Consider the following 27,939-nt stretch of genomic DNA (forward strand, 5'->3'; position numbering starts at 1 on the left):
CATTTATCTTCGGCTTTATGAGTGCATCTAAATTAAGTTGGTATGTATTTTTTTTCTTTTAGTCTATGAAACGTCTCTTCTCGGAAATTTTATTAGGATCCCGTTCTTGTACCTTTGTCAATTTTATTGACAAAAGGGGGAGAATTAATGTGTAGTTCTACTACATATACATATGGTTTTCAGATCATTGTGTAAGGGGAAGTGGTTTCCATGTGAGATGGAGTATTGACTAAGGGGGGGTGATACACATCACCGTAGTATTTTTTTAAAGTCGTGATGCAATTGGACTTTGATGTTACATAATAATACTATGTCACTGTATAATGATGATCGAGAATCTCGATTTCTCTCATTTTTATAGCTACGGATCTTCAACAACGGTGATGCTAAACTTACAACCTTTGGGATCATTGGAGTACTTGGAAGGACGAAGATTTCAGGGAACATTGAAGATTAGATTATGGAATAGGAGCCACTAAAGTTTATCTTTTTTGTATTCCATATGTATTAATAATTTTGTCACTAAAATTGACAAAGGGGGAGATTGTTAGAGCATAGCTCGGTCGACCTCACATGCATTGCTATGTCAAGCATGTTTGTCAATGTTAGTGATCAAAACTATGAGTCTTGATTTCTAGTCTACATAGCTAAGTCTCAGACTATGATAGAAAAGTGTAGTTGAGATCAAGGACTTCATGGCGATTCATCATACAACGACGAAGATCTACTCAAGGAACCGCAGAACTTCATCAACAAAAAGGTATGTGGAGACTTGAACTTATATATCACTCAAAAGTCTATTTATTCTATCTCCTACTTCTTATGAGACAAAAGTCGTATGCTCTATAGACTGGATCATACACATTTGATATTTCGAGCCGAGTATATCTCGCCTATCTATATCTCGAAATCATGTGTTGGTAAAGCGTTTCGCTTTGATCGGGTTTATCTTCACCTAGTGACGAAAGTCATAATGTTTCAATCACTTTGAAAATCGATTTGATGAGAAATAGTGTAACAACTATATAACGTCCTCTAAGAATGTTTCAATGGTTGGAATGAGAGTTTAGGTCAATATAACCAATGATGGATATAAGCATTGTGTGGTAACACATATGTGCATAAGTCCTATTCCTTAATCCGAAGTTTGAGAACTTTGTTGATTGAGAGAAACCGGGGGAATTGGCTTTGCCAAGTTCGCGAACTGATGGAAGTTCTCTTACCGAGAATTTCTGCTGGGATTTCTGAAAACTCGTTTGCATGTTTAGTCCGCGAACTCAGTCCATGAACCTAGTCCGCGAACTGGCGGAAGTCTCATTGCCGAGATTTTCTGCTGAGTTTAGAAAACTCTGCCGGTTGCCTTAAGTCCGCGAACTTGTTTGCGAAATTGAGTGGGTTATGATCTAAAGATGTGCTCTGAACATGAAACTTAAATTACTAAGGAATGCAGTATGCAAACCGTGGCTAAAGTTCATGAGCCGATTCAAATCGAATCGAATCATCTTTGTTTCAATTGTGTCTTGTGTAGTTACATAAGACCTCATAGCAATTGAACAACTCTATAACTATTTCATTTGAGTCAATTGAACTAGTTATGGTGAATAAGAACAAGGTTAATATGAAATGCTCATATGGTTAACCTTTTGGATTACTATGTTGAACCAACATACACGTACACGTTTGGTCACGGTTTTCACAAACCCAGTAAACGTATATCTCAAGTGTGTGTGACAAGCTAAGTTTTTGATCTAACGGTTGAGAAATATTCGCATGAATCTAAATCAGGTTTTCATATAACGGTGAATATTGATTGCTTTGTACCTAAGACAAAACTCTGATTTGAAGACTATATAAAGGAGACATCTAGCATTGGGAAAAACTAATCCCCACACATCTGTGTGATACTAGTGCGCTCGCTAGAGTCGATTCTCCTTTAACCTTTAGTTTTCTTCTCTAAAACCAGGTTAACGACTTAAAGACTTCGTTGGGATTGTGAAGCCAGACCGATACTACTTTTATCGTAGTTGTGTGATCTGATCTTGCATCTTCTATCGAACGAGTACAATCTTATTGATTGGCTTGAGATCGTGAGAGTTCTCCGATATGCAAGATAAAGAAGTCACAAACATCTTCGTCTCACTGTTTGTGATTCCTCGGCGTCCTCTTGTTTATACAAGTAAGACTGTTGAGAGGTGATTGATTAATCTAGGCTGTTCTTCGGGAATATAAGACCGGATTATCAATTGGTTCTTGTTCACCTTTATTTCATATCATAAGACGGAACAAAAACCTAGGGTTCTTCTGTGGGAGACAGATTTATCCTTTGATAGACTTTTCTGTGTGAGATAGATTTGTTTATTATCAGGTCTGCGATTTTGGGTTGCAGCAACTCTTAGTTTTGGGTGAGATCAGCTAAGGGAATCAAGTGCGCAGTTTCCTGCTGGGATCAGAGGCGTAGAGAGTACAACTGTACCTTGGATCGGTGGGATATTGATTGGGGTTCAACTATAGTCCAGTCCGAAGTAAGCTTGGAGTAGGCTAGTGTCCATAGCGGCTTAATACAGTGTGTATTCAATATGGACTAGGTCCCGGGGTTTTTCTGCATTTGCGGTTTCCTCGTTAACAAAATTTCTGGTGTATGTGTTATTTCTTTTCCGCATTATATTTTTATATAATTAAAATAATACAGGTTGTGTGTTAAAGATCATCAATTGGAAATCCGACGTTTGGTTGTTGATTGATATTGATTGATCCTTAGACATTGGTCTTTGGTACCGTCCAAGTTATCCCTCTTTGATAAAGACTGGCAGATTTCCATTTGCTTGAGTAAAGATCAAATAGAGAGATTGAGATATAAACTCTTTGATATATCTTTTTATTGATTGAGTATAACTGTCTAGTTGAATCTCATAAAAAGTATATTGGAGTTTGTCCGTACAGATTGCTAAGCGAAAAATTGGGTGGTGTTGTTAGACCCCCGCTTTTTCAGTCACAGATGTATCAACATACTACAGTAGAATACAATTCACAACAACATCTATAGTCCTCAATTTCTAAAACTAATAAACCTTGTATGTTGAAAAACTGTCAATTAAGAAAATAATAAAAGAAATACCTTAATTAACTGAAGATAACCCGGGAGAATCGATAAATTCAGAAATATTAATCAAACTCAATCCTTCTGTGGTAACTCGATTAAGCTTAATTCGTTGTTGAAATCGATGAGTCACAGAAGAATCGGTTGAATCAATTTTGTTGATGAAGTTTCCTGCAACTGAATCTCAAATTGAATATGCTGAATTTTCCGGTGAAATCGATGGCGGCTGCAGGGATAAACCAAGAACTCGGTGAGATGTGAAATATATGGAGGTGAAAGTTAAGATGTAGTAATGTTTCAACCGTTTTTATCTAATAATGCATTAAGTTGTTTATCTACCTTCCAACTGATTCTTATTCTATTTTTCAGACATATTAAATGAAAAACTAATTTCAGATGATTTTAATTTTGTTTTCAGATTCTATTTTTGTTTTCTGATTTTCCGTAATTAAAATGAAGAGTTATAATGGGGGAAAAATGTTGGAGAAAAAAAACCAGTATCGTTGGGAGGCTGGGTAACCCTTGAGTGTGAGAAGAAATTGGGAGCTGATAGTAGTAACAGAGGTGCTAATAGTAGTAAAGGAGGGTAACAAGGTAACTTGATAATTTAAGTTGAGGATAGGAAGGTAATTACCCACAACCCTTCCGAAACTCTGTAACAGATACCAATTATTGCAACAATAATCCAACGTTACAAAGTTACTAACGTTAATACAACGTCACTTAAAAAATATCCGTTAGAAAATCGGGAATTACAAAATCCGTGATTTCGTGTTGTGAGTTTCTGATAGCATTGGCATACTGGTCGTTCAGAGGACCCTCATACAAGTTGTCAACACGATATCTCAGAGCTGTGACAGGAGAAGGGAGGTGAAAGACCATCATTTCAAGTAGAGCATCAACTTCTGGTAGCCAAGTATTCGTCACATGTTTCATCAAGGGCTTCCCAGATAAATTCTTCTCGTCATTCTTTATTGTAACACCAAGCCTTTGCAACATAGGCCACAACTTGTCCTTCTGATCAGTCATGCAAGGGGAAATGATCTGCTTGATGGGTTCATAACAGAACTGGACAAGTCCACGCTTGCATGTAGACGATGTTGTTCTCTTTGCAGTCCATTTCTTAGTTGCCAGGTCAAACAATTTCTCGCCCCAAAGCCTCTCCATTATTTTATTGATATCAACACCGAACTTTGGAGAATACATCTTCCCGAATCAAGTTAAATTAAAACCCCAGCGGTGCAGTCCAGAAGAGAAGGCAACTTGTTAGAGCACTGCTCGGTCGAACTCGCAAGCGTTTCTATCTAAAGCTTGTTTTTCAAGTTTAGTTTCCAAAACTATAAGTCTTGATTTCTAGTCTACTTATAGCTATGTCTCGTATTAGGATAGAATGTGTAGTTGAGCTTTAGGCTTCACGATGTTCATCGATTGAAGACGAAGAACTACTAAGGGGATCTTCTAGAACTTCATCAACAAAAGGTATGTGGAGACTTGAACTCATCTATCACTCAGAAGTCTATTTATATTCTATCTCTTATTGAGACAAAAGTCGTATAGCTATATAGACTTTATACATATTTGATATTTCGAGCTGAGTTTAACTCTCTTACATATTTATCGAAATATGTGTTGGTAAGCTTTCGCATTAACCAAGATCATCTTTTATTATTGACGAAATTCAAAAGATGATCATGTGAAAATCACCTGGTAACATCTTACATGATTTGTGTGAGACAGTCATTTGATGCAAACTTGGAATGTTTTGTATTGATCATTTGATCACTTGAAGATTGATTTGAAGCTAATAGTTTGTGTGAGACAGCTATTCCCGTCTTCTAAGAATGTTTCAATGATTGAAATGGGAGTTTAGAACAACTAACCATTGATTGGATATAGCACAGTATTCGTACTTGTATGCTAACTGTTGTAGATATATTCCAAGTCCGGGAACTTAGTACGCATACCCGTGTGCGTACTGGTTTAAACAACAGAAATTCAAGAACTAAGTATGCATACCCGTATGCGTACCGGCGTAACAGTTCAAGTCCGGTAATTTAACTGAGTTTGGTTGTGAACGACAGTATGCGTACCCATTCGCATACTGGCGGATAGACCAAGTCCGGAACTCTAAGTATGCATACCCGTTTGCATACTTGAGTGGGTTATGTTATAAAATCGGTTGTTCATGAAAAATACATTTATTTAATAAGGAATACAATCTTTGCAAACCGTGGATATAATTTTCATGAATTGATTCGAGTGAATCAAAATCGATTTTGCTTCAATTGTGTCTTGTATACTTCTATGAGAATAAAAACAATTGAACAACTCTATAACTAGTTTCATTTGAGTCATTTGAGCTAGTTATGATTAAGATGAATAAGGTTGATGTGAAAGTGTTCATATGGCTAACTTCGATTAACTATTGTTGAGCCAACAAGGTGTACACGTTTAGGTATGGATACCCATATCTAAATGAAGTCATATTTCATTTGTATGTAACAAGCTAAGTTCGATCTAACGGTTGAATGATATTAGCTTGAATCTAATCAGGTTTTCATATAATGGTGAACATTGGATGCTTTGTTAACAAGGTAACATTGATTGTAAACCCTGATTTGAAGACTATATAAGGGAAAACTCTAGCAACTGTGAAACCGAATCCCCACACCTCCTGTGATACTAGTTGCGACTAGAGTCGATTCTCCTTTAACCTAGGTTTTTCTAAAACCATTATAAGTTAATGACTTAAAAAATTCATTGGGATTCTGAATCCAGACCCAACTATTTTCTCTGTAGTTGTGTGTTCTAATCTTACTTTGTTATATCATATTGAGTACTATCTTCTCTAAGATTTGCTCGAGATTCAATCTCCGACATGTAAGATTAAAAGTAGTCACAAACATCTTCGTCTCATCGTTTGTGATTCTACAATATCTTTTTCCGCTTCCATACGGTTAATATCATTGTGAGGTGATTGATATTACTAGGCTGTTCTTCGAGAATATAAGTTCAATATATCAATTGGTTCCTGTTCACCTTGATTTACCAAAAGACGGAACAAAAACTCGTAGGTATTTCTGTGGGAGACAGATTTATCTATTCAATATACTTTTCTGTGTGAGACAGATTTGTTTATCAAGTCTTCGACTTTGGGTCGTAGCAACTGTTAGTTGTGGGTGAGATCATCTAAGGGAATCAAGTGCGTAGAGTCCTGCTGGGATTCAGAGGCGTAAGGAACGCGACTGTACCTTAATCAGTGTGAGATTGGTTAGGGCTCAACTATAATCCAGTCTGAAGTTAAATTGTAGTAAGCTAGAGTCTGTAGCGGCTTAATACAGTGTGGTGTTCAAATATGGACTAGGTCCCGGGGTTTTTCTGCATTTGTGGTTTCCTCGTTAACAAAATTTCTGGTGTCTGTGTTGTTTCTTTTCCGCTTTATATTTTCTATATAATTGAAATATCACAGGTTGTGTGTAGTTCAATCAATTAGATTTTCCAACCTTTGGTTGTTGATATAAATTGATTGACATTTGAACATTGGTCTTTGGTACCCTTCAAGTTGTTTCTCATATTAATCAGGCTCGCGGATATCTATCTGTTTGATTTGCTGATTACATTGAGAAACAGAAATACAACTCTTGGATGTATTTCCGTTGATTGAGTCTGACTGTCTAGTTGATTCTCTTGGATTTATATTGGAGTTTGTCCATACAGATTGCCTAAACGAAATATTGGGTGTGGCCCCCACCCCCCCCCCCCCCACCCCCCCCCCCCCCCCCCCCCCAGTTTTTTCAATTGGTATCAGAGCAGGCAAATGCTATAAACCTAATAAGTTTGTGTTTGACTGATCCCTAAAGTCTGTCCTTACGGGAAATTACTTTAGGAAACTTGTTCTGGGCATCTGTAACGCACGCCATAATTCCTTAAAGATTGTTTAGAGTTTATTATCTACAAGACCTCTGGTCTCTCAAGATAATATCGTGCGATATAAGACATTGGAAAACTTAGATGATGAAAAACAGTCTAAAAGAAAAGATAAAAGTTCTTCTAAGAAAAATTGTTCGAGGAAATGTGGTCAAATCTCAAGGAAATGGAACCTCACTAGATTATTTCTTAATCTTTTTGAGGAATATTAGCATAATGGATCAATTGACAAATATCTATTTAAAGCTTTTGAAGGCGTCTTTAAATTCTTAGAAAGACTTAATTCGATTGAGGGGAAGAATCGTTCTGATAAAAGTTTCGTACCTATCAAATCATGTATTCATGATGGCCGAACTAAGCTTGCTACCAACTCTTATGAAATTAATAAAAAGGTTTCTGGTGAGTTTGGTGTAGGTTCCAGTTGTCGGAAAAAGGAGTTAAAAAGATCTATTAACCCTGAGTATCATCATTACTATGATTATACTTCTGGTTCATTTCACAAATATCAACCAGAGACGTTGCATGAGGTTCACTATGCACATCTAGACTCTTGGTAATAAGCTTGGCTCTACCCCCATTTGTATATAACTTGAGATGGGGCAAGTAACTGTTTTATTAAGTTTGTGTTTGAGTTAATTTGCTTTTAATTGTCTTGTGGGAAAAACTCCTTGACAGATTTTTTTTCTGTCTACCCGAGGCTGAATAAAGTGATGTAGTTTTTCTACTATCCTTTTTACTGTACTATATTGATTTTTTTCATAGTATGTGAACCTTGGTTGTTGAACGCTTTTAGAAATCCTGATTTCCTTCTGTGGGTCGCGGTTCATGAACAGGTCCAAGCCCATTAATGGGACATAAGAGTGGTTGTACGCGTACTCTTCTTCTTCCTTCTCTTGTCCGCGTACGTGAACAATTCTAGGGTTCATGTATTATCTCCATTAAAAACATCTTTGGAGATTTAAGGAGCCAAAGGGTTTTATTAATCTTCAAGAAGCATATTAAGTAAGTTTTTCCTTCTTCTTGTTCTCTCAATTTTTAGATCTCATGGGGAATTTCAAGGTTTCAAAAAACTTGAATTCACCTTCTTCTAGTATGATGTTACCTAAAAATCAAGATTCTGTTATAATTAGATTTATCAATGATTCTAGTAGTAAGATATTTGAAAGGATTTCTTCTAGTGGTTTCATTCTAGAAAAGAAATTGGATATGGTTAGTGTTCATAAAGAAGGTTTGTTTTGTTTTGAAAAATTTAATCTTGGAAACATCTTTAGTGGTCTTGGTGAAGGATTTTACACTCTCACAAGAATCTTCTATGCTAACATCCATGATGTTGATCTTGATGACATGGAATTCAAGAATATGATAGATAGAGAAAGGATTCTTTTTAATATAAAGCTGATTTCAAGGATTACCAAAATTCTTTTGGGCAATTTTCGCCTTCCTAGACCAAAGGAAGAAAGGCCATCATATGAAACCATTTATAATGGTTTTTGTGGCAAGAGTGTTGATTGGATTGAAGGGAAGTTTCCTACTAATTATCTTAGTCTTGCTTTGATGTGTTTCGGAAAACTTGGTGATGTGACTCAATAATATTGTAGTAAAAACGTTCGTTGAGACTTGTGAAAGCAAAAGAATTTAGACTTAAAAATTAAAGAAAACTTAACTCAAAATTTGATTTCAAGATATGAGAAAATAACCAAGACACTGATTCCACTATTACACATGAATGAATGATGGTAAATAACCCAAAACTATAATTATCTTTAAGTCCCTTATTTTCTTAACTCACAAATAATCAGGCAAATTCTCAAAAATTAATTGTATCCCCTAAGCATATATTATCTAATCAAAGCATAACCTATCTAATTGAATTACAACTAATGAAGAAAATTATGCAAACAATTAAAAACTCTGCAAAAGCAGTGATTGAGCGAATAATAATTAAATATTAGAGAAAATATAATCGTTACCAAATTATTCATGCGTAAATAGCTTCCTCATTGCCCCAAGGATTGGGTTTAGCTCCTCATTATAACAAAGAAAACTAAATAAAAGAAAATTGTGAAACTGGCTACCGGCTCACCCCCTCTCCCTTGGTTGTGCTCTCTTGCTCTCTATTTATACACACAAACCCATTAATCAAATATATTCTTCCATAACTCCAAAATCTTCTTCTTTTTAATTAAAAATATCTTCAAGAATTTTTCTTCTTCTTTATATTCTCTAAATTTATTTATTATACCCAAAATCTTCTTTAATTCGCAGAATCAAATCCAAGAGAAAATCCTCTAAGATATCTTTCATGTTTAATAGAAGATAACTTCCTTTTTTTCAAAACTCCGGTAATTAATACTCATAGATTTCCTGTTTATAAGGAAGAAGATATTCTTGTCTTAAAAATTGTAAATCCTTTACTGTTGAAACCCAAATTTCTCGCCAATATTTTGTTTGAAAATGAAGAAGAAGGTGGTTCCCCTATCCAAAATGCAGGTGCCTTTATTAATTTTCTCAGAGAGGTGCAAGCATCACTATTCGAGTAACTTTTTCCACACAAGTGTATTTCTCCAAGAACACCTACACAAACATAAAAACACCATAATAAGTACAAAATCAAGCACTAACAATAGAGACACTGAGGACAAATTAGATACATAAATGCGTCTATCAAATACCCCCAAACTTATTATTTGCTAGTCCTCGAGCAAAACTAAAAAAAAAAAACCGAGTTAATCTCGGGAGGGTTTACCAGAGGTGTACCCACAAAACCAGTACTCCAGACCCTAGCTATCTACGCAGAACCTTGGAAGGGACTAAAGAATCTCCTTGGTTGGCATACCTATTGACTACAGGAGGAAGTACCCTGATGCGAAATTCCAATTGATGTACACGAGTTTGCACTCAAGCATACTAAAATTCATATAAAGTGACAGAGCTCTACTCAGATAGTTTCTGGACATCATAACCGGAGTCAACCAATAACATGGAAAGATTAAGAAGATGGATAAAGAAAAAGATAGTTTAAAGTGAACGGTGTTTCCCATATCTGTCTGAAGGCCTCTGCCAGGATGAACCTATCCTAATGGACTGAGATACCGGTCTGACTAATATCAACACAACTGGCAAATACAAGGGGACCAGTGGTCGATAAATCTAACTCTAGGTCAACACAACTGGCATATACAAGGGCACCAGTGGTCGACTTTATTGAATTCATTCTGGTTGGTCTGATGGTCTGGGGTTAATTCTTTTTTTCTTTTTTTGGTATCTCAATCACCCTATTTCACCCTAGCAAAGGTAACAACTTGAATTGTGTGCCCCACCAAATCACTTAAAAAATAAAAACAGAAGGATTAGGATTCAACGAGATATGGAGAAACTACCTTTTTTTTTTTTTTTAGTTCTAACACCTAAGCTCTGTGCTTTTATGAATAGACTCTTTAGATGTTTCCATCTAATCAGATTGGTTCCTCAACTCCAACAACCAAGCTGTTTCCATCCACTTAGATAGGTTAGTGTTATCCTTAATAGGCATAAATTTCTAGGCTCTGGAGTTTATTTATACTGCAACTAAAAAGTTTCTCCCATACCCCCAAACTTAAATCTAACATTGTCCTCAATGTTCTAAAGATAAAATTAAAAGCATGAACAAGGAGAAACTGTTACCACTTGAAGCAAAAGAGTTAAGGAAAGATATTACCGTGTTGCATGAGCATGGGTTACCTCCCAAGAAGTGTTAAGTTTAAAGTCTTCAACCAGACATCAAAAGGAATTAGTCACCTCTTAGAATCATAAAGTAATAGCCGGAATAACTGTGGATCACCAAAACCAAATAGGGCTATCACAAGTAAAAGGAATCCGCAACATCCCAAGAAAATTAGCAAATAAAGCACACCCTTGTCTAGTTTCCTGTTTAAGACAACTACATCTAGTTGTGGTTCAGGTTCAGGTTCTATAACAGGGTCTATATAAAAATCTTTCATTGGTTGGATTTCCTCAAAGGAATTCTGAATATCAGGCTGAAGTGTCTGGAAATACTCAAGTAAGAACTTAGAAGCGCATAACAAAAGCCTGAATAACTGGGGATCCTCTAAGTCAATCAGATTTGACTCACACAGCTGACCATAATGAAAGAGATGGTCTTCCATAAGAACATGTGTCGACCCTATTCTCCTAAAGTAATTAGGTTCAGTCTCAAAACTTAATAACCGACACATCTGAAAATCATAAGTTCCCACAATTGGAAGAAAAGTTTTTGGCGGGAAAACAAAGTCAATTTGGGTATTATCGCTTGGGTAAACCACATCAACCAGAGGATGGGTTTCTAACAACTAAGCTTCTTTCTGGATATCATTAGGTTCGGTAAAATGTGTATGAAGATAATCTTGTAAGATGGTTGAGGCACAAATGACAAGTCCTACACGAGGGAACTTTCTAATAGTTAAAGCACATGGAGAATTACCCCCAAACTTAGAGTTTTCTGTGTCTCTATAAAGACTAGTCACAACTTTCTTAATTTCTAGGTCATCAGTTTCCTGAAAATGGTCAATTGATTCTTCTAAGTCTGGTTCATCCTCGCTCATCTCTACGAGTTTATGGTCTTCTAAGATTAGTGTTTTTAAATCGCTAGACTCTAAAAAAATAATCTCAGCGTAAACTCTTTCCTCTAAACCATCATCACAATTATATAAAGGATTATCAGAGAAAGTTTCATATAAAGGCTCATTAACTAAGGTGTTAATCATGGTTACTTCCTTCGATTCACTGATAGGCACATCAAATAATGAATTATCCAACATACTGCAGGCGCAAGGGTCATGAACTACATCGTCTAAAATAGTGGTATCTCTAGTCAAATCCTCATCCTTTTGAATAGGTGAATAATTATTAAAATTATTTGGATTTGTACTAGAAACAACACTATCATCACAAAGCTCAATCGGAGTAACAAATTCCTGATCACTATGCCTACATATTTCATGTTCTTCATCAACACTATCCTCATCATAATTATCATATAATAACATGAAAACGATCGAACCTTATCAAAACAAGTAGTGTTACCAATTCTAACCTCGTCATCTTGATTATGTGAATAAAAACTATCCTTATTTTTGAGGGTGGTATTTGGAAAACTACACTGGAAATTAAGACTATCCTGAGCAAGTTTTTCCACAATCCTATTTGTACTCTCAGTAAATTGCTTGAGGGTCTCTTCTATAGATATCTTAGTTGACCGCTCTACGGACTCTTCTGGGAGAAGAATATTATAAGTCTCTTTCATAAATAACTTCCGTGTTGACTCATTGAAACTCTTGAGAGACTCTTCTAGAGAAATAGAAGGATTGTTTTGCTCGTATGACCCGTGGGTATATGGATAGTAATTGGGATCACAATGGTAAGGACCATAACCTTCAAAAGTTTCGCGTTCCCAATCACTATTCACACTATGTTCATAAAAAGGATAATGTCCAAGCTGCTCAGTCGGATACTCATTGTATTGGCTATTATAATACCAGTTTGACATCCTAACCGCAAGGGAATTCTAAACAAACACAAAGAAGGCTGACTCGACCACAACAAGCCTATTTTATCTAGCAAACAAAAAGCATGATGGCTCCACTTAGATTGTTTCTAGACTAGCTTCTATTCTTTCGAAAGGGAATTCGTTACAATTTAAGCAAACCCCTCTGGAATCAATCCGAGTCAAAGTAAGTTGAATAGAGGCGAGGGAAGCTGCGTGGAGCTTTGATACCCAAGGCCTCACCGCATTATAAGGCGGTGCAATCACGCATTCAACTCACAGAAACCATCATGAACTTCGAAGTATGCTTAAAAGAGTAACCAATATTTTTCGAATGACTTTCCTATTAAGCTCGTTACCCTATCGGTCTCGTTCTAGTCAAAATTTTAGGATTAGGTCCGCGTTTGGTTTCGTTTTCCTAAGGCTGGCAAGAAGAGAACGGTGATGAAATCCGAACCCTTATCTTGTATGGACAGTCCTTGCCCTTTACTAGGAAATTAAAGCAGCTGTATTCAGTTCCTCGACATATATGCAAACGAAGGAATACAATAACTCTCTAGCAGGGGATTCGCGAGTGTTTCGACAAACTTACCTCCCATTCCAGACGGGGGATGAACCGTTATAGTCGACTCGGGCCACGACTCCTATGTCATGTACGAACCCGAGGGGCCAAGACGATATTGTAATCGTTGTCCTTCCCTGCAAACAGTTTTATATTTAATGTACCCTTCCTTAGGGTTTAAAAAAAAAATTGTCCAAGTCCAAATAAAGTGCAAAAGAAAAGAAATAAAAAAAAAATAATTACAAAAAATGGAAGGTCTCTAAAAAAAATAAAACAAATTCTCTTTTTTTTTTAATTTTTCTTTCGCTCTTTTTTTTTTTTTTTTCTTTGTCTTTTTCCTTCTCTTTTGGCTTTAAGCTTTGATTCCAAGTCTTTAGTATCCAACTTCAAACCTGTAATACAAAGACACGCCCAAAGAAACGTAAAAAGAACAAATGAAATAAAAAAAAAACTAAAAATTCTACCTAAGCACAAATCCGCGTCGGCGGCGCCAAAATGGATGTGACTCAATAATGTTGTAGTAAAAAGGTTCGTTGAGACTTGTGAAAGCAAAAGAATTTAGACTTAAAAATTAAAGAAAACTTAACTCAAAATTTGATTTCAAGATATGAGAAAATAACCAAGACACTGATTCCACTATTACACATGAATGAATGATGGTAAATAACCCAAAACTCTAATTATCTTTAAGTCCCTTATTTTCTTAACTCACAAATAATCAGGCAAATTCTCAAAAATTAATTGTATCCCCTAAGGATAGATTATCTAATCAAAGCATAACCTATCTAATTGAATCACAACTAATGAAGAAAATTATGCAAACAATTAAAAACTCTGCAAAAGCAGTGATTGAGCGAATTATAATTAAATATTAGAGAAAATACAATAGTTACCAAATTATTCATGCGTAAATAGCTTCCTCATTGCCCCAAGGATTGGGTTTAGCTCCTCATTATTACAAATAAAACTAAATAAAAGAAATAAAAGAAAATTGTGAAATTGGCTACCGACTCACCCCCTCTCCCTTGGTTGTGCTCTCTTGATCTCTATTTATATACACAAACCCATTAATCAAATATATTCTTCCATAACTCCAAAATCTTCTTCTTTTTAATTAAAAATATCTTCAAGAATTTTTCTTCTTCTTTATATTCTCTAAATTTCTTTATTATACCCAAATCTTCTTTAATTCGTAGAATCAAATCCAAGAGAAAATCCTCTAAGATATCTTTCATGTTTAATAGAAGATAACTTCCTTTTTTTCAAGACTCCGGTAATTAATACTCATAGATTTCCTGTTTATAAGGAAGAAGATATTCTTGTCTTAAAAATTGTAAATCCTTTACTGTTGAAACCCAAATTTCTCGCCAATATTATGTTTGAAAATGAAGAAGAAGGTGGTGCCCCTATCCAAAGTGCAGGTGCCTTTATTAATTTTCTCAGAGAGGTGCAAGCATCACTATTCGAGCAACTTTTTCCACACAAGCGTATTTCTCCAAGAACACCTACACAAACATAAAAACACCATAATAAGTACAAAATCAAGCACTAACAATAGAGACACTGATGCGTCTATCACTTGGTATATCTAAACTTTGTCCATCCACAATTGAGAACTCTCGGTGGATTCGTGAGTTTGCGAAGTTAGTCTATTTCCTTGAATTGAGTTCTCAAAGTCTTGATATTTGTAGATTCATCATTCTTCAAATTCTTTCAATGACGTCATCGAACAAGAAGTTAGGCTTTCCTTGCTTAATTGAGAAAATTTGTCAAGCATGTTCTATTGCTCCTATTGGCAACTCTATTGGAACTCCCAAAGTTGTTCGTCCTTGTACTTTCAAGCGTATGAAGGAGAATGCTTGCAAAAGACAAAGATGTGATTCCCTTGACGGTTCTTGTGATCCTACCACCTTGAGTCTTCTTCATCAAATTCACAGGGGTGTGTGTAAGATCAATTCCAAGGTAAAATGTGTGCAAAAACAATTGCGTGTGATTGCTACTAAGTTTCCCGAAATCAAGGAAGATATGGATATTGTTCAAGCCTCTTGGATGGTTTACGATGATGAAGATGATGATTAAACTCTTTATTTGTTTAATATGTCTAGGAAACTTTTTATGAGAATTTATTCTTGTGTTTTAAGAAGGATAACTAGGGTTTGGAATATCCTATATTGTGATTATACATTGTTATTGCCAATGATTTTCATCTTGCAATGTTTTTAGATTTATTTATTTAAATCCTAAATTTTATTTGGAAGATGATTTTGCAGTAGTAATCTTTATTGGTTTCATATATTGCAAATAATGTTATGGGATATGTGTGTTTGCGTCCGTGAACTATGATTGTCCCATATTTGTCAAAAGTTAAAGTCTACTATGTCATTATGCAAATATTGATGGAAAATAGAATGAAATTTTGATACCAAAGATTAAGTTTATTGTACCATTATGCAAATATTGATGAAAAATAAAATGAATATTTGAATATTCTGCAGTATTGATCTTTCCTTGGTCCACTTCTATGTGAAAGTATTGTATGGCTCTGTAAGTTTTCTTATGTTGGGCATTTCCGATTAAATTAATCACTGAAGTTCCTTTGTGGTTAATTTAATTGAGTTTTCTGGATACAAATTCATGTTTCATGTGATTTGTTAATATCCAAAGAAATCCTTCTTTTCTTGTAAAAATAAGGTCGCTCTTGTTGTTTTTTCGAGAATGACATTTTATGGGGGGGAGTTATTAATTGAACTTGTACTTAATTGCCAATTCTTTGTGGGGTGCAGCTGTGGAATATTGCAGGAGTTATCTTGTATCTTTATAAACTCCTTGATGAATACACTAAGTTTCGACTATGTGAAATCATCGAAACAAAGTTTATATATTCTCTTTTAGTCATGAAGTATCTCTATGAGAATTTCATTATGATCCCGCTAGTTTTCGCACCTTTGCCAATTTATATTGACAAAAAGGGGGAGAATTATTGTGTAGTTCACACTACAAATACATATGGTTTATGGATCATTATGTAAGGGGGAGTGGTTTTCATAGGGAGATGAAGTATTGACTAAGGGGGAGTGATACATATTACCATAATATTATTGTCAAAATTGTGATATAATTGGACTTTGATGTTGTGTAATAATAATATGTGTAGATGGGGAAAAACGATTTGCTGGTTTTTAAGGAATTGAGGAGACGACCGTACGGAGGAAACTCCTCGAACCGAGCGAAATGTTAAACCTCACACAGATGCACTGCTGCAAAGGGGGTACTTTAGATTCGAGAGATCAATCTGTAGTACTCCGGCCTAAATTAAGACAATGACCGTTCCAGAGTAAATTCGGTCACAAGAGAGGATGGGTTGATCTGTAGGAGGGAAGCTGAGAAATGTGTGGAATCAATGGTAATCAAAGATTGTGGGTGTGTGAATTCTGAATACCATAAGCTCTGAGTGAATGAAATTGCTCAATTGAGAGTAGTTGCTCAATTGATGAGTTGATGATCTCCTGTTGTCAGTTTGACGTGAGATTGATGATATTGTTGATGATTCAATCATGATTCAAAGACTTATTTATATTGCTGGAATTGTAGACACCATGATTCCATGAAGTTTGACAGTTGATGGAATCAAGGAGTGAGGAAGTGGAGATCGTGTTTGAAACCAGTTGCTCAACGTGTGGAGACTTGGTCGACTTTCCACCCATTACCTCGTGAATTCCTTCAACTGATTGCACGACTTGCTCACATTCCATCGTGTGTTTGAACACACGTTCCGTAGACCGCCAGACCAAAACCCTAAGTGATATCCCCCCAAGTGACACGATTGACGTCTCGTGGTTTGTTAGTCAATTGATGACTTCGTGGTTTGATGGGACGATGATTCCATGTAGTCGTTGAGTTGAACATGATGTTCTGAAACTCGTGAATTGAACATGTCATGAGACAGAGGTATAGTTCTTACGATGAAGTGAGCAAGTATTGCTCATTTGATGGATCGTTGAATATTGATTTGAACCAATATTCCTTGGTTTGAACAAATATTTATCATCTGAGCAAGTGTTGCTCATGTGATGAATTGTTGAATATTTGGTCGTCTGAGCATGTGTTGCTCGTCTGATGGATTATTAGCAGCGTACCAAAAAATATTAATTAGAATGCTGGTCGTTGAACCGAGCATAATTAATAAAATGAATAACCATTAGGTCGTCATAAAATTATTAAGGTTAGAATCTGGAATGATGATCCTTGGATTCAGAAACCCTAATTTGATCAATTGATGATCAATTCATGGTTTGTCAGAATTTCGACCATGGGACGGAGGAGGGAGCGATTACATGGGACCGTGGATCAACCATGTAGTGTTCATATGCTCACATGACCAAATACGAAGAACTCCTGAAGAGTTGACGATTTGTTGGTGAAAGAATGATTAAATGCTGGTTTAATCATTTATTCGAAAACGCTCGTCTGAGCCTTAGGTGAGAAAACCTAATTAATTATGACGAGGCGAGGGACCGACCATGGAGTCATGAAACCGGCCCTGGGTTGTCCCGTGACCGCCTTACGATCACTTCATGAAAATCCAAAGTGTTCGGGAGAGTTTTGGACCTAATACGAGCAATTGTGCAAATTAGGTCAAAACTGTGAAAAATTGATGGGACCGGCTTCCGTGAGCCAAATATCCAATCTTGGTCGGTCAAGATAGAGTGCTCATGTCCCCAAGGCGTCTGTGTCTCAGTCCTGAGAATTTTGATATTTTCTGGCGTGCAATTGAGCATCCATTCGAGAAAATACGCCAAAATTAGGGTTTCGACGAAACTGAGGAAAACACCATGAGATGATGAAAAATAATTATAAAATAAGGAATGAGGAGGCGTGGGACCTCCGTGGTCAAGGCATGGTCGGCCGGTCGTGACCACGGTCCCGTGATGCCTTTTCCTTAATTTTACAATATTTTGATGATTTTATGAAAAATTCATGAATTTTGAGAAATTTGATGAATTTTTGGAGTTTCCATGAATTGAAGGAGTTTTCATGAGTTAAAGGAAGCAAAAAATATTAAAATAATAAAAAAAGGGCATGTGGGACCGTGGAAGGCATGGTCGGACGGCTAGGGCCCGGTCCCACGAGTTTCCCTAATTTTATAATGATTTTATGAAAAATTCATGAATTTTGAGAAATTTGTTGAATTTATGGAGTTTCCATGAATTGAAGGAGTTTTCATGAGTTCAAGGAAGCAAAAATATTAAAATAATAAAAAACAAGGGCGTGTGGGACCGTGGAAGGCATGGACGGCCGGCTAAGGCCCGGTCCCTTGAGTTTTCCTAATTTTTTAATATTTTTTAGGTATTTTGATGATTTGAGGGAATTTTTCCTAATTTGAGAGAAATACCATGAAATCAAGGAATTTGATGAATTCAAGGAAAACTAATAATAAAATAATAAAACAAAGGGGCGTGTGGGACAGGCTAGGGCATGGCCGATCGGCCAAGGCCCGGTCCCACAAGTTTTCATAATTTATTTTATTTTATTATTATTTGATGATATGTGCAAAAATACCATGAAATCAAGGAGTTTTTTCATGAAATTAGAGAAATAATAATAATAAAAAAATAATAATAAGGAACCGTGGGTGTGCGACCGGTTGGCTAATGGTCACGCCCCACACTCCTTTCCTTAATTTTATATTATTTTTTATGGATTTATGGAAGTACCATGAAACCGAGGAGTTTCCTCAAGACGAAGGAGATTTGATAAAATGAGAGAATTTTCATCAAATCATGGAAAATAATAAAAATGCATTAAAATATAAAACTGGTGTGGGATTGACCACGACACGGTCGGTCGGTCGTGTGTCCGTGCTCCCAGCATCCTGGTCAATATTTTTAATTATTTAATATTTTCTTCTCTATTTCGCATAGGTTCATCGTTTCGTTGTATTTTTGAAATACTCGTTCGTGCGGTGATTGTTAGTGTATCATCGTTGAATACACCTTCACCATTTGAATCGGGGCTTACTTAGAGGTAGCTCAGACGCCCGGTTGTTGACGATTTATTACTAATTGTGGAATTCAGTGGAGAATAATTCACAAAACTGAGTAATAAGATGTTTATTATTAATTCATAGGATTAGCTGAGGATTCGACTACGAATTCATAATAATAAAGTGAGCGTTACCATTCCATGGGATCGTAGATTCGACCATAGAATCGGAGTAATTAATATTTATCTATTACCATTTATGAGACCAGTTGTGGATTCGATCATGAAATCGGAATAATGAGATAATATAGTTATTGTTATTCTATGAGATCAAGCCGTGGATTCGATCATAGAATTAGAACAATTGTTATTGCCATTCCACGGGACCAGTCGTGGATTCGACCATGGAATAGGAGCAATTAGGAATAATTAACTTTGTGGCTCTATACTAGCAGAGCAAGCTGTCTAGGAGCATTAATTATCCCGATATGAGCTTGTCGGTAAGTCATATCCTTTATATAGTCAGGGTAAACTCGTTGTTTGTTCCTGAAGACGTTATCGCTCTATACTAGCAGAGCAAGCTGTCTAGGAGCCGTCCATCTCGTGATGCTATATATAAATAATCACTGAAAGTATTCAGTATTCATGAGATATGTCGTTGTCCGGTCGTGAGACTACATATCTACATTGTAATCTGAGAGAAAGTACTCTCCGTTGAGAATTCGATGAGAGACCCGTGTCTCGGTACTCACGTATGATTGCTGAATCAGAGCTTCGTATAATTATGAGTTTACGAATTTATCCTTTGTCGAAAATCCACCATCTACACTATGACACTGTATAACAATAATTGAGAACATCTGTTTTCTTATTGTTATGGCTACGGATCTTCAACAAATATGATGCTGAGTTGAACACGTTCAGAATCACTGGAGTAATTGGAAGTGACGAAGATTTCGAGTAATGTTGAAGAACCAAGGAAATCAAGCATTTGGATGAGAAGCTACAAAGTTTATTTATTTTTTAATTCATATGTATTGATAGTTTTATCACTAAAATTGACAAAGAGGGAGATTGTTAGAGTACTGCTCGGTTGAACTCGCAAGCGTTGCTATCTCAAGCTTGTTTGTCAAGTTTAGTTGTCAAAACTATAAGTCTTGATTTATAGTCTACTTATAGCTATGTCTCAGATTATCATAGAATGTGTAGTTGAGCTTTGGACTTCATGGCGTTCATCAATTGAAGACGAAGAACTACTAAGGGGAGCTTGTGGAACTTCATCAACAAAAGGTATGTGGAGGCTTGAACTCATCTATCACTCAGAAGTCTATTTCTATTCTATATCCTATTGAGACAAAAATCGTATAGCTATATAGACTTTACTTTATACGATTTGATATTTCGAGCTGAGTTTAACTCGCTTACATATTTCTCAAAATATGTGTTGGTAAGCTTTCGCATTAACCAAGTTCATCTTTTATTCTTGACGAAAGTCAAAAGATGATCATGTGAAAATCGCCTGGTAACATCTTACATGATTTGTGTGAGACAGTCATTTGATGTAACTCGGAATGTTTCGTATTGATCATATGATCACTTGAAAATTGCTTTGAATCTAATAGTTTGTGTGAGACAGCTATTCCCGTCTTTTAAGAATATTTCAATGATTGAAATGGGAGTTTAGAACAACTAACCATTGATTGGATATAGCATAGTATGCATACTTGTATGCTAACTGTTGTAGATATATTCCAAGTCCGGGAACTTAGTATGCATACCCGTATGCGTACTGGTTTAAACATTTGAAGTCCGGGAACTAAGTATGCATACTCGTATGCGTACCGGCGTAACAATTCAAGTCTGGGAATTCAACTGAGTTTGGTCGTGAACGACAGTATGCGTACCCGTTTGCACACTGGCGGATAGACCAAGTCCGGAACTCTAAGTATGCGTACCCGTTTGCATACTTGAGTGGGTTGTGTTCTAAAATCGGTTTTTCATGAAAAATACAATTATTTAATAAGGAATACAATCTTTGCAAACCGTGGATATAATTTTCATGAATTGATTCGAGTGAATCAAAATCGATTTTGCTTCAATTGTGTCTTGTATACTTCTATGAGAATATTAACAATTGAACAACTCTATAACTAGTTTTATTTGAGTCATTTGAACTAGTTATGATTAAGATGAATAAGGTTGATATGAAAGTGTTCATATGGCTAACTTCGGTTAACTATTATTGAGCCAACAAGGTGTACACGTTTAGGTACGGTTACCCATATCTAAATGAAGTCGCATTTCATTTATGTGTAACAAGCTAGGTTCGATTTAACTGTTGAAAGATATTAGCTTGAATCTAATTAGGTTTTCATATAACGGTGAACGTTGAATGCTTTGTTAACAAGGTAACATTGATTGTAAACCCTGATTTGAAGACTATATAAGGAAGAACTCTAGCAACTGTGAAACCTAATCCCCACACCTCATGTATGATACTAGTTGCGACTAGAGTTGATTCTCCTTTAACCTAGGTTTTCCTAAAACCATTATAGGTTAACGACTTAAAGACTTCACTAGGATTCTGATCGTTGTCGTATGCGTCAAAAATAAATTACTTTCTCACTACTCAAAATATAAAATATAGCAAGGGAAAGAAAAGATCGTTCCCACAGAGAGGACTAGGTTGTCAATATGTTTCGGTTTCTTATGTAAAGCAAGGGGAGATTTTTCTGATTTTTATGTAAAGTAAATTATACTAAAAGCAAATAAAGGAAGAAAGCACGCAAATCAATAAGATGAAGATATTGGTCAAGAATCAGTTTTCATTCACAAACATGTTCTTTGTCTTAATAACTAGAATTGGTATTTAATCTCTCATTATCAAAGGCCGTAGGATACCTTGATCGCAAGTTTATCCCGCAAATCTCCTCTTATCATCAAAAAACACATTAAAAGATGTGAATATGAATTCTATCTAAGAGAACAACCTAACGTGTAAAAGCACTAATCAAGTTTAATTCCTAGATGAAATCAGGCCAATCAAAGCAATCGAACGTGTAAAAGCACTAATCCGATTTAACAAAGGTTATGATTCACTTGTGACTACTAGGATGTATCACTACAAGCAATATCCACAATTATGCTACTTGCAATCAGAAATTTATCACTTTTGCGTATAATAAACTCTAATCTAGCAATAAAGATGAAAGCAAACTCAATCGATTCACGACTCCACTAAACAGGCATTCAAATCATGTAACAATATTAATGGTGAATCATAAACGATAATACTAAGACAAAACTAATATATCAAACAAGGATTCATGTTATGTGAAATCAACTTTATCCATAACCAAAAAATAATAATCTAGCTCATGTTCATGGAGTTCATAACAAGAAGAAAAAGAAAAGCTTTCATGTTGTAAAATCCTAGACCAAAAGTAGAAGTAAAGATGCAATATAGAATAAAACCCTTTCTTTTTATATGTGTTTCTCCCTCTCCCAATTCTGGTCGCACCCTTCTGCCAAATATCAATCCTTGAAACAGCCCACAAGTGAAGCCCAAGTCCATCTGAGTAAACTACTGGATCGGTGAGTCAACTCTCCTGACTCTGATTTTGGCGAAGTTCTAGCTGTTTCTGGGTGATTTCTGGCCGATTCCAGGCTATTTCAGTCTTCCCCTGTGATAACAACCTAACATACATCTATTGTTTCATACATCACCCTCAGTTTCTCATTTCAGCTCATTCAATCTCCAACTGCGATCCCATTCAGCTTGACAACACCAGGTTCAATGTCTTCTCTAGCTCTTTATCATTCTCTGTTGCATCTGTAGCTGCACCCGTTCCTTGCTCTACTCTCATTCACAGCTGCAATACCTCAGTTTCAATGCCATCAGCTGCAACCATTTCCAACAATGATTCAACCATCTAATATTGCTTCACCTGACTTCCATAACAACATCGTCAGTTCATATCCATTCTTGCATCTCAGCTCAGTGAGCTCTTAACTCTTCTCAGGTCCAGCTCCTTCACTGAATTTCACTAATCTGTAGCGGAAACCCTCGTTTCTCCTCATACTCTGGCCTGAACAGTACGTGACACAACTCCAATCACAGACCAATGCGATAACTGCCAGTATCACTGCTTACAGCATCAGTTCTACCAATTCCATTTAAGCTCTTCATATGCTCCATCACCAATGCCTTCAACCGCAGCTCATAACCACCACCACTCCATCTCAGTTTCTAGCTTCAGTCTCCATCACCATTAGCAACATTATCTTCAGCTCAGACCTGTCCTAACATGCATCTAGAACATCCATTCAACACACCCTGCGGCATCTGAACTTCCCTGCTATTGTGTTGCTTAGCATCATACCTAAACCACAACCTCATTTCTAGTAATCTGATCACTTGAGCATCATCTCCAAGCCATCTCTTTTCTACTGCCTTAAGCCACCACCAACTGCAATTTCTCGGCTCTTGCTTTGATTCTCCAGCTGCTCATCTACTCGCAATGCAGTTGCAACTCAGTTCCACGGCATCAATCATTAGCACGGGCGCTTCCATCTCATAGCAGCAACAGACTCCAACCCTTCTTACAGTACCACCAAACCCTTGAATATCTTCACTTCTTCATCGCCAACAGTTAAGAGTAACAGCTTACCATTGTATATCAAAGACACCACCAGTTGCAACATCATGGCATGTAACGCATCTTCTCTCTGCCATTTCAACAACCCCAGCAGTACCAACATTCACTGAATCACCCAAAATTGAATCCATGTCTTAAATGCAACAGCAACACCATCTTCTAAATACCCATGAACTTCACCAACTTTCAACTTCAATATCCGATAGCAGCAACAACATATAATCAGCATCAGCCAACAACACAATCACCACCATTCCATTTCATACTTCATCTCAGCAAGCCATTTAAGCACCACATGAAACAACATCTCTAGCAACCAACATCAAGCTTAAACCTGCCCTAACATTCATCTATGCCATTTCAGCTCAACTGCAACACCACCTGTACCTCAACTCATTCCACTTCAGCTGCACCAGTTTTGATATTCTTGAGCACCAGTTCTCTTCTCATTTTCAGCTCACTGCCACAAACTCAGCTCAGTCATTCTTAGTTCCAACAGCAAATCATCATTAACTCGCATACCATCTGATTTCTAACTCCAAGTCTTGGTCTAACAACAACAGTTCATCTTTTTGCGAAACAACTCAACAACATCTCTGCTTCCTCACAAAATCAATATCAAACCCTTCTGAATTTCAAGAAGAGAACAATTTCAAACCTAACTTTTCTGAATCACAACCCCAAATCTGTTTTATCTCCTATTTCTTTGAACTCAAGCATCAGAACCCAATCTTCAATCTCATATCTTCATCATCAGATCCCCTTTCTGATTTCTCCCCAAATTGACAGAAAGAAACCATCTTCTTTTGCAGCAGAAGATTCATGTATCCTAATCTCCCGTTCTTCAATTCTCGATTCATGGCTCAAAATCACTTCAACCCCTCTCTCAGCATCGCCTCCATCAGGGTTTACAACAGCAACTGCTATTTCTCTCGTCTCTGTTTCAGGAGCAAATGATTGAGAGGAACTTCTCTCAATTTTAGGTTTTGTGTAAGAATGGCTATACCCACTCAGGTAAAGTAGATAAGGGTAACCAGAATGACTCTAGGCACCCCAAAAAAGGATAAGGGCCAACCAAATGACAGCCCTTATGTTGACTTGGCTCGACTCCCGTGTCACTCGCCTGCGAAATGACGATCCTACGCAAAAATGGGTAATTTCTCCTTCTTTCGCTCCAAACGACTCCATTGCACCTGATAAACTCAAAAGTAATCATAATGTACATAATTTACAAGAAAACAACAGAGAAAGCATAAATACTAAATATAAAATTAGGTGTTTTAGACACCTATCAGATTCTGAATCCAGACCCAATTATTTTCTCTGTAGTTGCGAGTTCTGATCTTACTTTGTTCTTTCGTATTGAGTACTATCTTCTCTAAGATTTGCTCGAGATTCAATCTCCGATAGGTAAGATAAAAAGTAGTCACAAACATCTTCGTCTCATCGTTTGTGATTCTACAATATCTTGTTCCGCTTCCATACGGTTAAGATCATTATGAGGTGATTGATATTACTAGGTTGTTCTTCGGGAAAATAAGTCTGGTATATCAATTGATTCATGTTCACCTTGATTTATCGAAATACGGAACAAAAACTCGTAGGTATTTCTGTGGAAGACCGATTTATCTATTCAATAGACTTTTATGTGTGAGATAGATTTGTTTATCAAGTCTTCGACTTTGGGTCGTAGCAACTGTTAGTTGTCGGTGAGATCAGCTAAGGGAATCAAGTGTGTAGAGTCCTGCTGGGATTCTGAGGCGTAAGGAACGCGACTGTACCTTAATCAGTGTGAGATTGGTTATGGATCAACTACATTCCAGTCTGAAGTTAAATTGTAGTAGGATAGAGTCTGTAGTGGCTTAATACAATGTGGTGTTCAAATCTATACTAGGTCCCGGGGTTTTTCTGCATTGGTGGTTTACTCGTTAACAAAATTTCTGGTGTGTGTGTTATCTCTTTTCCGCATTATATTTTCTGTATAATTGAAATATCACGGGTTGTGCGTAGTTCAATCAATTGTCCAACCTTTGGTTGTTGATATAAATTGATTGACAGTTGAACATTGGTCTTTGGTACAGTTCAAGTTGTTTCTCATATTAATCAGGCTCGTGAATTTCTATCTGTTTGATTTGCTGATTACATTGAGAAACATAGATACAACACTTGGATGTATTTCCATTGATTGAGTCTGACTATCTAGTTGATTCTCTTAGATTTACATTGGAGTTTGTCCATACAAATTGCCTAAAAGAAATATTGGATGTGGTTGTTAGACCCCCGCTTTTTCACAACTGTTTCATTCACAGGGTAAACTTGGAAGTCGGGGAGGAGTGAATCTTCATAGATGGATATTATGGAACTGGCATCCTTGATGACCTTGGAGAATATCTGGTAAACCTTCTCCCCATCGATCGGGATGTCAAAGTAACATCTGTCCAGTTTGTTGATGGTCTATACAGGCTTAACACTTTATCCAAGAGCTTGTCGAAGGATAGTCTCAGTTTGGACACAAACACCCTCAGTACAATCAACAACCACTATGGCACCATCAGTAACATGCATTGCGGTTGTGACTTCAAAAGCGTCCACATAACAGGATGAGTCAACTGAGGTTTATTAGGTAATCATTACCATCTTTTTCTCCATTGTATGCCTTCAAAGACTCGTCGTTCATCTCACAATAGAGAGTGACAACAGCGGATGAAGTAGTAATTCCATGTTCTACCTTCCCCGCACCAGTAGCAGCACCAGCAGTTTCCTGAACCATGAAAGAAGCATCAGCCACTATAGAATCGGTAAGCGTTGACTTTCCTACAAAAGAGAAACGAGAAACAACAATGTAAAACAAATTTGGACATCCAAAATGAAGCAACCCCACAATCTAAACATATGATTCCTTACCATGGTGCACGTGAGCAATGACATAGACGTTCCTGATGTTGTGTTTCCTTTTTAAGATCTGACTTATTTTATTAATGAATAATGTGTGTATGAGCTCAAAAAAATTTACAGAATATTTAGGATTTTTGCAACCAATATTATTTAATTAAACTTCGTATATAAATATACTAAATTGCTCAGTACATATGTAAGCAAAGAGGCGTAGGCGTTCATCAACTTTAAATGGCTCTATTTTTTTGCAGAACAAAGGCACATAAATATAGAGTTTTACGATTTTAATCCTGAATTGAAAACCACCATTAATAGTAGTATCTATGGTTTAGGTTAGCAAGGGGATATGGATAGGGCTGCACATGGGTCGGTTTTGGCCTCACCCACCACCCAACCCACAGATGGCGGGTAACAGAAGTTGTCACCCGCAACCAACCCAACATTACAATGGGTCGGTTTTCACCCGACCCACATTACAACGGGTTGGGTCGGGTGGATCGTGGGTTACCCACCATAAAATACAATGAACATTACAGTTACAGACATTCAAACTTATAGCTTTTACCAAAAGTGTGGTTCCTCTCCAATATTGCAAGGTTGGAAGTCAAGTGTTTGTTGTCCCGAGGCTCTAGCTTCCTTATTCATTTCACTCTTATACTTATGACACTTATCCAAATGATTTTGGAGGTTAGAAGTCCCATGATTCTTACCGCCAATCTTGTAATTAGCCTTTTTGCAATATTTGCACATGGCTCTCTCACCATTTTGATAAATATCGTAGTATCCCCATAACTTTGATCTCTGCATACCACCATTAGGCTTATTAACTAAGCATTCATCTGCGGCACAAGATTCTGAAGGTTCAAAAGCTGGTGTAGATGAGCCAACTGTACTCCCTGTCCCTACTGATGGTCCATGCAGTTGTCCAGAACGCGGTGGACGTGGAGGGGGAGGTCCCATTTGTGATGCCACTCCATGTATAACTTGAAGATTAGAAGCAGAATCATCTTCTGAGATTTCAACCATAGTAACCTACACAAGAATGCAACAAAAACAGAAACAGAAGATTAATGAAATATTTATGATTAACAAAATCCCCAAAATCCAATTCCAACATACACAAAAAATTAACAAAACAAAGACAGAAAATCTCAGAATCAATTAATCAAACATAAAACAGATAACCCTAAATTGAAATAAAAAACAAAACCCTAAACAGATAAACCTCAAATTGAAAATCACAGAAAATCACATAATCAATTATATTATAATGGTTTTTAGTCTTACCCAGTTACCT

General features: G+C 36.6%; 1 pseudogene; it reads right to left on the bottom strand.

Moving 5' to 3' along the window:
* Window positions 1-3,820: 3,820 nt before the first annotated feature.
* Window positions 3,821-27,668, bottom strand: LOC113334009 (annotated as a pseudogene).
* Window positions 27,669-27,939: the final 271 nt, after the last annotated feature.

The sequence above is a fragment of the Papaver somniferum genome, unplaced genomic scaffold, assembly GCF_003573695.1.
Source record: "Papaver somniferum cultivar HN1 unplaced genomic scaffold, ASM357369v1 unplaced-scaffold_135, whole genome shotgun sequence".
NCBI classification, from domain to species: Eukaryota; Viridiplantae; Streptophyta; class Magnoliopsida; order Ranunculales; family Papaveraceae; genus Papaver; species Papaver somniferum.